The sequence below is a fragment of the Neopelma chrysocephalum genome, unplaced genomic scaffold (assembly GCF_003984885.1).
Source record: "Neopelma chrysocephalum unplaced genomic scaffold, ASM398488v2 Primary Assembly neopelma1_96688, whole genome shotgun sequence".
Classification (NCBI taxonomy): Eukaryota; Metazoa; Chordata; class Aves; order Passeriformes; family Pipridae; genus Neopelma; species Neopelma chrysocephalum.
Window position 1 is genome coordinate 809429 of NW_020925333.1, and position 16500 is coordinate 825928.

Here is a 16500-nt window from a genome sequence, read left to right on the forward strand (position 1 = left end):
GGCCATAGGCAAGATGTGGATAGGGATAGGAAAGCTGGAAGCTGAAGTTGAATGAGAATGCAGAGAGGAGGAGTTGAGGACATCAGGAAGTTACTGAAACTGTGCTATACTCACAGGAGGGAAGCAAAGTATTTTGGGATGTCTTTTATTCAGCAGCTGTTCCTAAAGTTTCATATGTTCTACCTAGACAAAAATCTCCTTTTACTCAGCTGTAGCTGAACCTCTGTAGGACAGTATTAACAAGGGAGGATCATGTTATTGGAATTACAGTAGCTGACATTACTTCCCCTGTGCAGGTGTGCAAGGTGCTCCTTTGAACCAGTCCAACCCTGCTTGGCCCAAGACTCAGCTACATGGGACACTGACCTCCTTTAAGAGCCAGAGGAATTCCAAAATTTAACCACTCCTATGACTGAGCTAGGACTAGGAGATTTTCTGGATGCGGAATTTAATTCTGAAAACAGCCAAGCAGCTCTAGAGTCTGGGATCTTTGGGCCACAGCAGCTGTTATTGGACGCCACAGAGGAATGGTCAGCTGATGGATTGCTAAGAGCTGGCTCTAGGTACTGTGACAGGGAACAGTTACTTTTTCCTTACTAAGAAAAAAACCCAGCCCTATTCCAACCATACAGTTGCCAACATAAGGAAACTCCCTCTCTTTCAAAGCCAGATGATGTTTGGCACTATCAGAGTGGAGTTGTTCTCAATACCATCTGCTCCTTGAGCAATTTCGATGGACAGCTAATGCAGAACAGGAGTGTTATATAAATCACACACTACCTCAACAGACAGTATCTTCCTTGCCTAGACCAGCTCTTTGCCGAAATGGATGCCTTGCTGTGGTGAGCCTCAGCAGTTAGGTTATTTTAGAAAAGATTATAAGGCCAAGATTATCAGACCGGCTGACTACACAGCTGGCTAGAGTAGCCTAGCCCTTGGCTACAGAGAAGTCTGGACAGGTATGTATGCTTAGAATGCAAGTTTAATCCTCATCCAGTAAAACAAAAAAAAAAAATTTAAAAAAATATACACAACAATGGATGGACTATTTGAGGAAGAAACAGGTAGCATATCCACAGTATAGAAAAACCAAACAGAACTTCATTCATTTCAATGAGAAGATGAGGCTCTGACTCATTCTGTATATCCAAAAATAAATACAAATAAAGCCTTTTATTGATCTGAATTTGTACTATGTGTGGTCTACTGTATGTAGTTGTAGTGTGGTAGGATGTTTAACTCTCTTTTCTTATAAAATGAAAAAAGAAAAACCTCCTAATTCAATTTTCCTCCTAATTCAATTCAGAAATTTGCATTCAGTTCCCAGAAGTGTTCTAGATTTGAGCTTTAGGAAATGAAGAAAGTGTTTGAACTTCAGAAATTCCTTGAATCATTAGTTTTATGCACAATACAGTAATCATCACGAGTGCTGTAACACTCATGTAGCTGACATTTTATTAAAAGATGGAAACATACAGATGTGTTAATCCCTGCAAAGTGCACATGCATCACCACAGATGACTTTTTATTCTTAGGCCATGGTGACCAAGTGAACAAATGTGTGGGCATTAATGATTTCCCCTGCAGTGTGCTCTACTAGGTCATCATCAGAGTACAGTGTTTATTCTGGTTGTAAAAAATGCTCTAGGCAAGTAGCATCAAAGAATCTGCAAGGTTGGTAGTTGTGGCTTTTTTTGTTCTAAAATGCACGCAAAGGATCATTAGTCTCTGAACACATCCCTGTGTGGGATAGACCCTGATTGGCAAAGTTAGTGCACAGGCACCGACTAATCTCTTATGGAACTGCTGTTGCAATTTTCATATGTGCTTCCTGACTCTTCATAAGATACACAGAAGGTACCAGTTATACTTAAGGATATCAGGTCTGTGAAAAGTAAAAACATGAGTTAAACAGAGGTGCTGACTTTTTGTCTGATGTTGTGGATGACACAAGCAGCCAGATCACTAAGTGAATAAACAGAGCTTTTTATTTTCACTGCAGATATGTTAACTCGGGTTATTTCTGACGCACCTGCAAAGTGTCTGTGGAGCTTAAAATAAGTGTCTCACAGAGAAGGTTTGACTTAAACACACATTTTGTGTGGGGGGTCTGATTTTTGAAGAGATGGGCCAACAGTACTATTAGAGACACATGCCAAAGAACTGCAAGCTTGTGTATGCACCAATTAGCATCAAATCCCTTATTGGATGAGGAAAGGTCATGTGTGCACTCCTCATAAGAAAGCAGAGCTGCATATTAAGGCAGATGAAACCCTTGTATGTCTTCCTTTGCTCTCTATTGTTTAGAACATTTGGATTAAAAGAGGCAATCTCTGTTTTGCCCCATTGCTTATTCCACAAGTAAGATCATCACCATTTGTATGAGGAAAAGGTATAAAGAAGCAGTTTCATTGCTTATTAAGGGCATTTGGAAAATACTGGTGCCATAACCTATGGATAAGATGCTGCTTCTGCCTGGAGCCATCAGCCTGAGTGGTGCACTACCCTTCCCTGCACAATTCCTGGCCCAAGCAAGGGCAGTGAGTTGACCTCAGCTGGGAAACAGTTGTTTCTTCTTCTTCACTAGAGGCTGGAGGTTTATTCCTTCACTGAAGGAATTAACAGAGCCAAAACCAGTTGAGCTATTCAGGCTGGACTGCCTCTTTCTGAGTATGGAGAGAACATACCAGAGAGACCTCTTTCTAGGGAAAGATTATTACCCCAATATATCAAACAAGATTTGGTGCCAGCAAATTTTTCCACCCTCCTAGTCATAAGGGAAAAAATTTCCTTTGGATTTGCTCATTACAAAAGGACTAGTTATTTTCGCTTGTAGTTAAAGGCAGAGGTACATTCACTTACGTGTTACTCAGTTCCAGTTCCTTCACCATCTAGAGAGAATCAGGTTGTTCAATGAGGTGACAGATAACTAAACTTCATTCACCCAATAAAGCCTGTGGGAAGCAGTTTCAGAGGTAGGAGGTGCAAATGCTGCTGATGCTAACTCCTAAAGATATCCCCTAGAAATTTCAAATGTGTAGTTTCTCCATTTTCTAATTCTTTCTCTTGGGAATAGACTATTGGTGTGGTCAGGACCTGGAGCAATAGTGAGGGGGCCAAGCCTTGAAGTGGTGCTATTTGCTAAATCACAGCCCTCCAATTCATGAGCTGCCTGCTATTTCATTTCCTGATCACCCTTAAGATTTTAACCTGTTTTGTAATAAATGTCAGGTCTCCAAGAGTTTCACCTAGTGCCAGTAAAGCTAGTTGTAGCTCTGCTGTCATCACGGATCAAGTGTCCTGCTTAAGAGTACTAAGTGTCACTTTATTTAAAAAAAAATAAAAAATACAAATATAATCTATCTCTTATCTTTCCTTTAAGTACAACGTGGCAATGATCTGTCTCCATGGGAGGCAGGTGGTGCTGCCTGCAAGTCCATGTTGTGACTGAAGATGAACAAGGAAAGGGAGGATTGAGTCAATGGCAATATTCTTTCCCCAGTACTTCTACCTCTTGTCCAAAGTGTCTGTTGTTAAGAACTTGGTATTTTCATAACACTTGGATAATGAGCAGTGGTGTTTCTGTGGTGACATTTTGAGAGCTCAAAGATTAATGTGTCATTTTACTATTTCCATTCTGATATCTCTATGCTGATAAATGCCTGGTAATCTCACCATCACATTAGTAATATTAAATATGGTGAACCTGGAGTTTAGGGAGATATAAACCATTTTAAAATTGAATGTGACCAATCAAATGCTCTCTGGGCAGTTTTCCAATGCAAGCACTCTCCAAGCTCACTATCAAAACATGGCATAGAAGAGACCTACTAGACATTTCTTTCATAATTGAGAGTAAGAAATATGAAATTTTGGGATAGTCCTTTATGAACAAGCATAGAGACGATCATGCAGATATTTCTGGTTTCAAACAGTATTATAAAGTGGATCATTAACATTTGGGTGAGCTTAATTTAAGTTTTCCCATCAGTGTTGGATTGAATCTTTGGCAAGTGGAAGCCTCTCTATTATATCATTTTGTTCTGACAAACTCCACTCCTCTCATCCATAAAAGATGACATTGTTTTTGTCAAAGAAAACTCAGAGTAAAGCCCAACAAGTACAAAAAGAGATGAATTAGGGCCTGGGTGGGGGTTTCTCTTTGACACAGAAACTCTTCTTTTACCAGTACAAAGCTGAGATGGGTTAGTCACTACCCTGATGAAGTCAAGCCCTGTTCCAGTACACTTTCTCCAAGGTCACCCAATGAGTCAATGAACAAACCGGGCTGAGAACACAGGAATTGCATCCTACAAGACCAATAGTTTTACTATATTTATCCACGCTCTTGTGATTCTTAAAGCTTTTTTTTTATGGTGAACATCAGCAGGCAGCTCAAACCAGGCATTATTTGAGAGCTGTACAAAATAAGGTACATAGCAGGTCAGCACCAGGGAGGTGGGAGTGCTTCAGAGGCTTTTGGGAAGGGTACAGAAATCCATCCAAGATGCACGATGAACTTTAACGTTTAAACATTTTCTCAAGGGAGAAGGAAAAAAAAGAATTCAATCCTGAAATGAATAGAACGAGAATGTGACCCCAGGAAAGGTCATTAAAGTACAGAGACACTTTTCCACTCTGTTTGGTTTAGACACTAGAATGCAATCGGGACACTTGGCAGCTCTGCACTTCTACAAGCACCTTAGCAGCATTATGTTTAGATGTGTATATCCTGCTGCCTTATGTCTCAGCCATAACAGGATCTTTTCTCTACCCTGAATAAACAAAGCCTGATCTTTTCCCACATCATTTCTATTTCAGTAGAAATAAAGAGGTCTGGTTATTGGTCTTGACTCCAGTAAGCTGCTTTCCTCTATATATGGGCTGAGGCACACAAAATGCTGAGCTACTTCTGGACACAATTTGAACGTGGACTCAAGATGACACAAGCACATGCAGGGTTGCTCAGACCCACTTTGTTGGGGGACTTCCAAAGAAGCTTCAAATAGAAGAGCAAGTGTTTTGAATAGCTTGCTTAGAACCCTGTGAAGCACTGACCACCGCCTGTAAGGTCTGGTTGAAAGAAAGGGTTTGGCATGGAGGTGAACTGGAGATGGCTTAGCAGCTCATCTGTGCTTAAATTTAAATAGCCAATACTTAGCCATTTCTTCTTGCACTTACCTTCCCTTTCAGTCAGGTGGTGTCTTTCCTTGACTGTACAGTAGACTTCATGGTATTAAACCTTCAGCTAATACAGTTTAACAAGCACCACTGCTGAGAATCAGAAAACAAGACACAAGAAATCTTCCACACAGCATCTAAGGCCACATACAGAAAACTTAGTAGTTTGTAGATTGTCACAGCATATTAAAAGAAGGACAGGGATCACAGTAATGTCATTAATAAACGTAAGCATAGCTTCAATCCAAAACCATCTTCAGAATAGCTACCGGTATGGAATATCATTACAATGAAACAAGAGGCTGTGGGTCCTGGCTCACCTCTGTCCCCAGATGACTGCCTAAATGTGGGTCTTCTGAACATTTAGATACAGTTAAATGTCAATAATTGTGGCTGATTCCTCAAACCCCCAAGATTCTTCTGGTGATTAGGCATCCTCACATCCAAATGTCACTCCTTAGGAAGATCTCTTCACAAGGTTGATGGAAAACAGTGTGGGATGAGAAGCAGAGCTATCTACCCTTCTCATCCACATATTTTTTCTCTAGGACACTCTATCACCCCGTGAAGATAGCCACTGGGTTTCATCTATTCAGTCAGCAGAGTAACCTGACTTGGCATCTCCTGTTGCCATTCAATAACTGTTTCCTCTCCTATGTCCATAAGTCATTGTTAAATGAGGACATGAACAAGGGGCTTCCTGTTTCTGTCCTTCTTCGTTACCCACTAACATGAATTGCTTTGTTGGCTGATTCAGCCCTTTTCCAGAAATAGGTGTCTCTGGCACTGTCCTCTCTCAGTCTCTTCCTGCCTTCTCTTAAAGCGGGACTGTGGAGGCTATGCTAGTGCTGTCCCTACACAGGGAAGAGACTGTGGGAGGTGGGTAATTTCACTGCACACAGGAAGAGGACACACAAAGAGGCTTCTTACCTTCCACTTCCCTCCTGAGGACAAGAGTGCCCAGGAGCCAGGTGAGCTCAATCGCAGGACAAGCTTGGCTTGCTCTGCAAAACCATCTCATGGCAGAACGTATTTGATTAAAAACTGTGCAGCACACACACTCAGCTTCACACAGGTTGGCAGGACTCAGGAAGTCCCAAAGCTGAGTTTAAAAATCTGTTCTCACAGCTTGAAAGTAATGGTCCTAAACGTAGGGACAGTGTCACACGGGGACTGATTAGCAGAAGTTTGCTAATCAGAAGATTTTGGAATGCAATTACCTCATATCAGTGAAGGTTAATTTCAGTTAAATAGATCATAGCAATATCCTTTGAGTCTGAGTAAGCTGATCTAAGATGAAGGTGCCAGTTCAGTGATTTAAAATTAGAGCAATGCTCTCCCTCCTTCAGGCCCCCCAACATCATTCTTGTTACCACATGCTAACCCCGCTGTAATCTGATGCTGTACCCGATCAAGAATTGCTATGTTCAAGTGGGAGGCAATGAGAACACAAACACCACTGCTACAAAAGTCAAATAGAATTTGCTTTATTACAAAAAAGGATGAGGAAATGTGAGGGTCCATTTTTGTGGCATCGTGATGGCCCTGTGTGCACCTCCTATGTACAACCATTTCTTTGCAGGACAGAGACGTGCCCTCTCTTGGGAAGCTCCTCAAAGAGAGTGTGATACAACAGTTGCGAGGGGTTCCTTACTATCTGGAAAAGAGGAATGGGCAGACAGAGGGCTGATATAAGATAATCACCCTTTCATGAAAACCAGATAGCTAAGGAAACAGAGGAGAAATCCAAACAGCACACTCAACTACCTGTCACCAATTATTGACAAACCATCTGGTTGAAAAGCAATTCTTGCTCAGACTTGTGACAGTTTAATTCTCAAGGACATACCAAAGCCCACATCCTCTGTCCCTCAGGGTTTGAACATCACTGTCTGGCGACGCCAAGTCTGCCCACACACTGGAAAAACAGCAATGTCACGGCTGGTGATCTGGCCCTTGAAACCCAAAAACTGAGTTTTAGTCAGAAGAAAACAAGAGATTCTGGCTCTTAGGCAGATTTTGGGTCCTGTCTTGTTGGAACAAAAAGTCTTTTAAACATCAGAGTTCAGCATCCGCTATCTATGTATGCAGATGCAGTACAGAGTGCATACAAATGTTTCACAGGTATATTAGACCAATACAACACAGACTCCACTAGCTTTTAAGGCCCCTCTCCATTTCCTGCTGTCTTGTCGCATGACAGGTCTTAAACTATCCATAATCTCTAAGCTACATTTTAATCCAGAACAAACAGCTCCAGTGCACCAAAGGTGAAAGAGCAGTGACAGACCATGTCACACACACAGCTAGGATTGGAATAAGCAAACCGTCACTCACATACCACTCATATGGAGTCAATCTCTGGGTTACCACATATCCAAAAGGCCCATTCAGCTTTTAAAATAATCAATAATAGACCTTTTTAATGATCACATCTAGTAACCCACTAGCCACCCTAGCAAATACAGGTAAAAATATAAAAATAAATAACCTCCCTTCTCCCTTTTCCCAACATAGAACTTGTAAACCAAAACCACTTGCTTTTATGCTCTGCATAATTTTTAAGGATGTAATTTTACATTTCTCTGTACTGACTGAATTCTATATCCTCAAAACAACTATTTTTTTTTTCTGTCCTCATGTTTTCCTTTTTGCCCAAACTTTTCCCCTAATTCTCTTTAAAATGCTTATTTTTAGACACTTTCTTCTCACCTGGTATCACTCACAGCTTTAGTACATTCATCTTCAACTCCCTTGACTCAGTTCTACTCTCCTGGAGATCTGAGCAGTATGATATACGCATTGCAGTCAATAGAATAATATAAAACTGTTCTGAGAGAAGAGCCAGATGGAGAGAGACATATGAGTCCTGGGCATATGAGGACACACTTACAGGATTGACTCTGAGGGGTTTCAAAAGAGTTAATGGTGTCACTGGATTGAAAACTGTTTTTTGCTAGTAGCACATAAAGCTTTTCACTCTTGTCTGTGGTCACCTGCAACTTATCAATAAGTATTCACCATACATTTTTCAAATAATTGACCTTCATACTCTCAGTTCAGCATGCACATTAATGTCTCGTGCTCAAGATGTATCTGTTGTTTAATAACTGTTGTTAGCAGCAACCTGAGAAATGCCTGATCACGTCTTTTCTGTGTGCATCGTGTCCTTTTATTGCTTTATGCTGTAGAGGATGAAGGTGATACAACTAGAATGATTGGTAAAGTTTTCCACAACTTACCTCATAAAACTTTAATCTGTAACCTACAAATCAAAGTCCTTGCCCCCACCAATTTGGCCGTCTCATCCCTATGTCCTTCTAATTCCAAATGGAAGAGTTTCACAAGAGGAAGCAGCCACAGATCTGTACATCTTATCTAAAATGACATAACTCTTAGTAGAGCTAGGCATTTCTCTTGTACCCTCAAAGCAGTCAGGAGAAAAAGGTTTTGCTTTCACCAAACAGCTGATAAGCTGGTGCTGCTGAAGGCATCTTCGATGGAAAAATACTTTGATACCGAAAATGAAAGATGGACTGGCCACAGGCGTGGGCCGTCAGCAGCACCAGAACTATCAGCTAGATGTAGCACAGCCTTGGGGTGTAGATCTGATTCACTTTTATTCGGAGAGCTTCCCCTGTGATTAGTCCTCAGAGAAGCCATTTAGCATTTGCAGAGCAGCCCAGCAAGGGGCCATGGGGCAAAACCAAGTCCCTGCTGATCCTCCTGAGAAAAGCCAGCAATGTGACACTCCTGCCTTGAGTGGCCTGGGGCAGCTCCTTTCCCTGATGCCAGGGACACATTTGCCTAAGGTGAACCCCAGTCAAATCATGGAGTATGCCAGCCACCAAAGGACATTTGTTGTGTTCTGTCACCTCCCTGCAGGCCCCTTGTGGTGTGCAGCTGAACTGCTGTTCTTTTCTCCTATCTATATGTGTGCAAGACATGAAGAGGGCAAGAGAGATTGCCCAGCTTTTACCCATCAGTCCTCTGGGAGACAGAAAGGGACAGACCTCTCTGCTTTCCTCTCCTTGTCCTGTTTCTGGGCACTGGAAAACACTGACCACAGCTGATGTGATGTGGGGGTGTTTGAATTCAAAGCATGAATATTTCAGAGCCTGTCTTCCCCCAATAACATCCATGACAGTTCTTATCAAGTGTTGCACTTCAATGCACAACTGAACATGCTAAAATCCATGAGGCAACAGACCACATATTTATGAGATATTTAAAGGGAAAATGGGATGTCAACTCACCAAAGGCAGCCTAAGCACACACACAGAAGAAGGGCTGAATCCATTAAAGAGTTAATATAGACCAGTTAGGTTACTATTTTTGGACTGCCCTCTGTGAGGAGACGGCAGATTTTCCCAGCATGTCAGTGACCCTGTCCTGCCTACACATATCTATGGCTGCATACAAGTCTTTGCTCATGAGAGTTTTCACCGGAGCCTTTAAAAAGCCCGTAAACCCAAACATTACATAGGACATGGGATGCTAAAAGGACAGGGGGAAGGATTTGCTTAACTGATTCATTACTAAGACTGGTTTTGGATGTACTCGTGACATATAACAATAAAATTTGCACAGTGCTGTTTTATATCAGAGGAATTTACAGTTTAGGAAAGCTGCAGTGAGAACAGCTCTGAAGAGACCTGCTTATGACAGCAGTGGCCACAGGAGTGGTGCTACAGCCCAGACCCAGCCTGGCAGCTTGCCCAGGCTCATTGCGTGCAGGGTGATGGCTGCCTCCTGCCTCTGTTGGGTGCAGGAGCCTCCAGCCAGTAACAAACCAGGTGCTGCTTTTGAGGAACTGTCTGGGATCAACTGATGGGGTGAAAATTAAGTAACTGAAGTAATCATCCAAGTACTATCAGACATGAATGATTTTAAGACATCGCCCAAATGTGATAGTTCAAGTTGGAAAGTCCTGGGTCCCATCCCAGCAAAGAACAGTGACATATATCAGCTCTCCATGGAGCAGGGACAACAGATGGGAGTTTAACACAGAATGATATTTTCAAATGTGCCTATGCTGTTTCAGAGACTAATGCAAGAAAAATCTGGCCCCAGTTACTCTGTATTTCCATAGATCATCATTCTAGCTCAATTTACAGGTTTCATGTTCTATTTGTACAGAATTTAAGCAATAATATTCAGCAACCCCCTCAATGGAAATAGGTTTTTAAAAGATTTTAATATTTACTTGCTTATAGCAGAACAATTCTTCCATAGCAAAATTCTATATATTGAATAAATCACATCGTTTGGTGATTCATTTTACAATTTGTCTGGATAACGGATATAAAAGACTTCCAGCTGACCACACACCTGGAGCTTCTCCTCCACAGCCCACGGTGGGTGGCAGCAGAGGCCCAGCAGACAGGGTAGAAGCAACTTGAGTCACCAACATGTCTATCTAGACAAGTAGATGTTGCAAAGGGTGACTTCTCACATTGTTTTGTCCCACTTAAAAGAAAGGGAAAAAAAAGAAGAAAGAAAAAAAATTTCTTGTAACTGAAAAAAACAGACAACATCCATTGAGAAATACATTCTTTTTAAGCATCCTGTCCAAAATTGTTCATGTACTTGTAGCAATATGCACAGCTGACTGATTTGTTTGATGCTGAGCATGAGTAGAGCCCATAGAGTCTTGAAAAATATAGTACTTTCTATGTAGTGGAAAGTATCTGCCTTTAAACTACTTGCTGTTTGATGAAGCCTGAAAAGTATTCAGTCTTGAGAAGAAATGTTAGACATGTCTATGATAGAAACTGCTTCAGTGGGAACAAATGATCAACAGTAGTCAAAGACCAAGTGGCTGCTATGAGATACTACAAAATTATATCCACGTCTTTAAAGTATGGTATGGAGATTTTAACAGCACTCACTCCCAAGACATGCCTAACTCAGAACACCTGTTAGAGGGAAAGCTTCACTGAAGGTGTAGGATACCTTCAGTATCCATCAAAGCCAAAATCTTTAAAATTCAGCTTAGCAGAGCCAAAAGCTAAGAGACAACTGCTGTCTCACGTGTGCACTCATGTTTAAAGGTTTTGTCCATTCAAACACTTCTGCTTCATTCCACACAACACCTGTCCTCCCCCACATCATGGGAAGCACAGTGGCAACCTTCTGCATTTTCACAAAGGACAAAGTAAACGCACAGTGATTTTTTTTCCAATTCATCTTCCAACACAGGGACCCAACAGGCTGCTTTGGTGTAAGCACTCACAATATTCAGATCCCCATACTTAAAACTGACTTTCAAACACGAGTGGGATGCAAGAGTCACCCAAACATCTCTCCTGTGCCCGAAACATGGTGGCATGCCTGGGGCTAGGCAGACACAAAGGAAAACCAGTAGCTCAGTGAACTGCAGGGAAGTTAATCAGGCCCTAAACCAGCTTTCATATGAATGTGACTTGAGTTTATCAACATTTTGATAGCTATTTTAGTTAATGATTTCTATATAATTTGTGTGCTATTTTTTCCCAGGATTTTCTATGTAACTTTGTTTTAATTTTGTGGATAAAAGTTTCAAAAGTCATATAAAAAGTAAAATTTTCCCTGCCCCAAACTGGAGAAATTTCCTATTGTAACTCCTCCTTACAGGGGTGCAAAATCAAAGCCAGTACTAGAGAACACATACCATGAAAACACCATAAAGACTAGTAGAAATAAAAAGCATTAACTACCAAGCAATAAAACTAATCTCAGAGAAATATCATGTCTTCATAAAAACCTATTTTTCCATTAAAAATCCATCAGAATACATCGCAGGTTGCACAGATTTAGGTCAATTAAAATCCACTGAAGTAAGAAAGGACAAAAGAAATGCAATCTGATTTCACTAAAATTCTGTCTTTCAATGTGGATGCTTAGTCTACACTAGTAGATTCATTCTTATCCCAGGATTGAACACATTTTATTAAGTGTACAAAAATAATAAACTTAACAGGAAAAAAAAAAACCAAACAAAATATCCCTGAAATTCTATAGGGCAGTTCTCAGTATCTGGATACCCAAGTATCTCATGAACACTATTTTACTTCAAATTATGCATTTGGAGGTGACTTTGTGAAAATCGTGCTGTCACTGTGACTGGACGGAAAAGGAGGTTTAAAGTTATTTATATTCTGACTGTTTCTCTGGCTTTTGAGACCACAAGTCAATAGAAGTTTAACTCATTTATAAGGGAGAAAAAATTTGAAGATTGCCCTGTTGGGGTTTTTTGTGGGTTTTTTTTTTTCCTCCTTAGACCCCCATATAAAAGATTTTTTAGTGAATGGAATAAAAAGCAACTTCCAGACTGTGGCTTTACTGTTTAGGACAGATGTGCTGCCAAAGTCCAGCATAATTTTTAACTGCTTATGCATGTACTCCAGATGACTTTATTGGTGAAACCTAGGTTTTGTTCTTGGTCATGTTGCTATAAATTAAAAATACAAAATAAAATTATGGCTTCCTCCTACTCATGCTCGTTAACCTAATCTACTAACTAAACTATTTTCCTTTCTTACCTCTCTGTTTAAATATGGCCACATTGGCTAAAAGTCCAAAGCTGATGAAGATAAGGAAACATTAGGAGAGAGTTTCAGCTAAGGCTCAGTTAAATTGGAGTAAAGATCAACTGATGATAAACGAGTTACAAATGGACTTTTGGAAAACATACATATTATTAAGCTGTCTCACAACTGCAGGATCCTTGTCATTTGACAATCTAAGAGATCTCAGGCTCTGCTCTTACTTGAGCTGCTGCAACCTTGCGAACTTTGTGCTCAATCAAAAGAGGAGTAAAGTTTTTAAAAACTAAACAATGGGTAAAATTTGTTCATCATGCAGTTCCATTTACTTGTCTGAAGTTAGCCTGGTAATGAATTTTAACCATGTATTTCACCCAGAGGATTTACTAAGTGAAACTGAAAAGGTGGTGTCAAAACAGTCTATCAGGTCAGGCAACACAGAAAAGACCACACAGCATTGGAAACTCAACCACGGTCTCCTCAGCCAACTGTTCACACATATGTAGTAACACAGAAATACCTCCTTTAAATTAGCTATGGGAGTTCATTCAAAACAGCAGTTGTAATTAACTCTCTGAACAATATGTGTAGGAATAGTGAATTCTATGCTACTTGAAGATCAGAGTTGAGACAAAAGTTGCATGCGTTACACAAAAAGGGATTGTTTAAATTCTGTGAGATATGCTAAGCAGGAATTCACGTATGGTCGTCCTTAATTTGTTAAATATGATGGGTCCATGATGTGCTATGATTTTTTAAGACACAGTTCAGGAAAGCTACTAGAGGCTGGCTTCTTCTCTCCTATACCCTCTCCTCTGAACAACTTCATCTAAATTCAGAACAAATTCCATCCATTTTATTGCCTTCAAGAGCTCACAAGTCACAAAAAAATGAAAACAAAGTCAGAAAAAATTATATAGAATTTTCTTCAGGGTAACAAGAGAACAAGACACAGACTCTACAATCCTGAGGGAACATCTCCTTCCTCTGCTGGCCTCATAATCAATGGGTATATGCAGAGTTTTGAGCACAGGACACAGAAGCTACACCAAAATCTTACAGAATAAAATATGGGAGCTTTATTCTTCAAGAACAGCTACATGTGACCATTGAAATGTTAGCTGCTTTTCCAGCTTTAAACCATCTATGACATTTAAGCTAAATAAAATGTATTGACGTCTTTTTCATGAAGTCACAATTAAACTTTAATGAAAGACTTAAAATTTACCAGCAGAATGTATTTTTTGAATGGGTCACCCACATCAAAGATGCCATATTCCATTGCAGAGATAATATTTTTAAAATAACATCCTAGATTCACATCCTTCTAACAGATGATTCAGGAGGAGAAGAAAATTATATAGAGTTCAGTCTTGACAAGGGCAGAGCGCTCATCATTCTTGCACTAATATTGCTGTTTGAAGAAGAAGTTAAATTGTGGAGGAGGACTGAGAAACAGAGGCTAGTCATAAGAAAGAGAAAGCTTACTCCAACAGAGGAAAGTATTAGATGTGTCAAAATCAAATGACTAATTAAGACAGTAATTCAAATTAGAACCAGCTGGTAGTTTAACATTCTTCAGATCCTTATTCAGCAAAAGTTCTGAGTGTTTTTAGGCTTGTTTTGTTCCTGATTTTAGTCCCACCAAAGTCAATTAACAATCAAAGAGCAGTTCAGAAAGTCTGAAACCTGAGAATGATTTTACCTATTTTTTTGAGATTTTTCAGGCTTTGGCCTGGTGATAACTAGCAGGGCCCTGTGCAAAAGTTTTGTACAAGACCAAACTACAACTATATCCTGTATAGCCTATGTATAAACACAGCAGTGCAACACATGGGGTAAGATTTTGCCTCTGTGAATCATCCTGCTCAAATCTTGTTTCCATTGGTGACCAGGGCCACAATTCAAGTGCAAGAAATCTTTTCTATAGAAACCCAATTACTGGAAAAGCTCCTTCCTCATCCATTTATGGGCTCCCTTTTTCAGACCTTATTTCCCTTTTAAAATTTCTGTATAATCTCAACTAATACAATTGTTTCAGATTATGCGGTTTATTTTGTTTCTATGACAATTTGAGGAAGTGAGTTTCAGTGATTAATTACACATTCTGGACCAGGGTCTTACACTTCTGGCTTTGGCCAGATTGGCCACATTCAGGCCAACGTTACCATCATTCAGGACTCTTTTTTTCCACATCAGCACAATGACCTTTTTCCTCCCAGAGACACCCTAAGCTCAGGAAAAGAAGAAAGGTAAGCAGGTCCACAAAACTCCCCGCCAAAAATCCTAGGGTTAATGTAGAGTAGCAAGTCTCTTCCTCTAACAGAGCCCTTCATGAGACCTTTCAAGAAAGTCAGAAATACTTTTTCCTTAACAGTTGCCAAGGACAAAATGCAATACAGTCACAGAAAAACTAAAGTGGTTGCTGTCAATACCAATAAACTCCAGAAACTTTAGCAGAAAGTTAAAACCTCTCATACTACTGTAGATTCATACTGTGAATTCTCTCCTGCTATTTCAGGCAAGGTAAAGTCATTCATTTCTTTGATGGCCTCTTCAGATTTTGTTTTTGGCTTTGGACCTCATGAAGAAGGTTTTGTGGTGATTTTCTGACACTGCTAACTTGTCAGAAATTTAGACGTACCTTCTCGTTATCTCAAGCGGTTTGGACATATCCTTAGGAATGTAGCCATCTGTGTACTGGAAAGATTTTATTGCTGCTATTTTTGAGAGATATACCTTGCATTTGCCACAAAATTACTTTTCTGTTAGATAGACAAAACTGGTGCATACTGCTTCCCTGATGCATTCCAAATAAAGGTTTATTGATGAATCTATTTGATGCGCACAGGTTGCCATCATCTCACAGTGTGAGAAAATGGATGTGGCTTGCGGAATATTGTGTCATATACCTGGGAAATAAATCACAGCCCAAGTTCCTTAATGTATATTTCTCATTGAGGCATGTGTGTCTTATCTTTCCTTTTACAAACTTAGGTAAGGTCTGCAAATATTCTTAGCAAAAATGGAAAAATATTTGGGGGAGGCAAAATTCCTTCTTGGCTTCCTGAAAAGATTTGTATGAATTGACTGAGCAACAACCTGCAACCCAGCAAATGACTTGCTTTTCCATGAGACTGAGCTCCTCAGGAGCATATTCTATTCTGAGACCAAGGAGGAAGAAAGAAAATAGCCTTGCAGTATCCTTTAAGCCTTATCCAAACAAGAGTCAGGATTTTTTTTTTTTGAGTGACTAATGAGTGAGTTGCCTTGAGACTCCATAAAGATCTCTGATTTCTAGGGCTTAAGGTGTTGCCTGAAAATAGCAGCCTTGCTGGTGCCTCAGTTAGCCAATCTAGTGCAGAGGCACTCCAGCTCACTAGACTTTTCCCTTACATCAACTTCTACTGCAACCTACTAGTGATACTCCCTGCCAAACAACCTACAACAACCAACAAAAACCTCGCTGCTTCAGAGACTCCTCCATGTTTCATTACCTACACAAAACTGAAATATCTGTCCTGGTTGTTTGAATCGAAACTGAGTAATTCAATTTGTCAGACAGGGAAATTTTGGAGACTCTCAAGACTGAGACCTTCTCTACTTCCAAACCCCAACTGGGAAGGTAAGAAAATTAAGTGCTTTGCCCCTTTAGATGTCAAAGATAACCTCCAAGTTGTAAAACAATCAACTCACGTGTTATAGAGATCTCAAGCAGACAAAGTAAAGCAAAAACAACCAGGGTGCTAATTTCAGCAATTGATCTCCATGCCAGGGTTCACTTCAAAGGATA